The sequence below is a fragment of the Balaenoptera physalus genome (genome assembly GCF_965194825.1).
Source record: "Balaenoptera physalus genome assembly, contig: HAP1_SCAFFOLD_789, whole genome shotgun sequence".
NCBI lineage: Eukaryota > Metazoa > Chordata > Mammalia > Artiodactyla > Balaenopteridae > Balaenoptera > Balaenoptera physalus.
Genome location: NW_028125988.1, coordinates 357,071 through 359,114, shown reverse-complemented (window position 1 = coordinate 359,114; position 2,044 = coordinate 357,071).

The window sequence follows — 2,044 nt, the reverse complement described above, 5'->3', positions numbered from 1 at the left end:
GTAACACAAAGTAATGTGACTTGAATATGATTTACAGTGTTTTTAAAAATACATTATATGGAAGTCCAAAATCTTTTAAATGATGGTGAAAAATAAACGTGTAAATGGTGTGCATGTGTGTATATAGTGTGTGCATTTAAATGTACGTATTCTTATGTATATATGTTTTTATAAACAAAATAAAGTTCACCCAACTGATTACTTTCTATTTCAAATCAATTCAACCTCTCAAGTTTTTGTTTTTTTTTTAATTCGTATGCCCCCTCTTTCAATTCTTCTATCTGTGTCTATCTATAGAAGTAATGTGATATGATACTGAATCTATCCTGCTTTTCAGGCTTATTGATGGAAAAATTTACTTTGCTTTCCGTTTAAATACATCTCTTTATGTTTTCAGAGATTAATTTGAGGATAAGGTGTGGAAACAAAAATGGGATATGTTGTAGGGAAGAGACGCTATTGTTAATATAAGAAATGAAGTAGTAATTTCATGGCACACAGAGAAAGTATATGAATAAAATACTGCTCTATAATGTTTTCTAGTAAGTAGTAAAATACTACTATATTTTAAGTTTTACTGGCAACACACATGAAAGAGTTTTAAGCAAAAGAAGTGATGCAATAGGCTCCACTGGGCCATTCAGAATCCTCTTGCCACTGAACCTACAGACCAAGGGGTTTGCTGTTTTGGCTGAGTGTTCCTGATTATCAAGAGGAAAGTACATTGCCGTACCATAGTGAGTGCAGAGAAGAATGTTCCTGGAACCTATGGGATTGACTCAGGTCTTATTGTAAGTATGAATGGAAAACTAGATAAACCTAAAACAGACAAGACTAATAAGGACCCTGATCTTCAAGACTGAAGTTCTGGGTCATTTCTTCAAGTCAAATATCCTGGAAAAGTTTAATGATATCTAAGAGCAAAAGGAATATGGTATGGAAAGGTGAATAAATAAGTTATAAAGACTAACTCTGGTCTTGTAAACAATGGCTGAAACAAAGACTATACAACAGTATATGCTTCACTTATATATATATTAAATATAAATAATATTATATATTACATCTACACATTTACATTTATATTACATAAATTATACTCCATCTTGTTTGCCTTTTGTGAGAGTAAACATCTTTATGATTTAATGTTCAGGTTTATGATTATTAAAGTGGTATGGTGATCAAATTAGAATGAGAATGAATGTTATCTAGAGTTAAAAAAGCAACTGATGGATTTGATATCTTTTTTTTTTTTTGACAAGGGATTAGTATGTTCTTATTAACATGCACGAAACTTCATTGCATTAGATGGGAGCGTGTTGTTTTTCCTGTTTCTGTTTTCACATTTAAATGTATATCAAAGGAGTGTGTATTGATTCTAATAGTAAAGAGGCGGATTGTACTAGATGTTGTCTACTAGATTTTGGCAACCTTTTCAATCCCTTCTAGTTAACTTTAGTATCTCAGAGACTAGAAAGCTAAGAACTGTACTGCTAGATTCTGTTACTTGGATTGGAGACAAAATGTGGTTTTTCTTCATGAGCTTCATTGACAGGAAACCTGCAGGGACGCCAGGGAGGCAGAGGATGCTTTTCTTGGAGTGGCTGCAGCCAAGGGCCCGGCTGCAACAGACAGGACTCTTCGCGGGGCTCGAACCCACATTCTGACTGTGCAGGCGTTCTGAGCGGCAGGCAGCTGCTGCAGAGGCACCACTGGCTGCAACCACTGCTGTTTTCCAGACCCCTGGATCCTCACTGTGGTAGCAGGGCCCGGAAACCAAGTATTGCATTCCCACAGCAGGCCTGAGTTTTCTCCTCTAACCCTCCAGGGATGTGGATGCACCGAATTTCCTGTTTGTTCATCCGTTCTTAAAATAAATGAAAAACTCAGAGTTTTCTGTTTCCTACACTGTGATTCCTGATGCACATACATATTTTTCAACCATATTAATAGGTTTCAGAATTTATTTACAATTTCTTGGAGAGAAATATTGGCATCATAGGACTAGATCAGTAACATTTGTTTTAGGTGTGATAAGAAATGT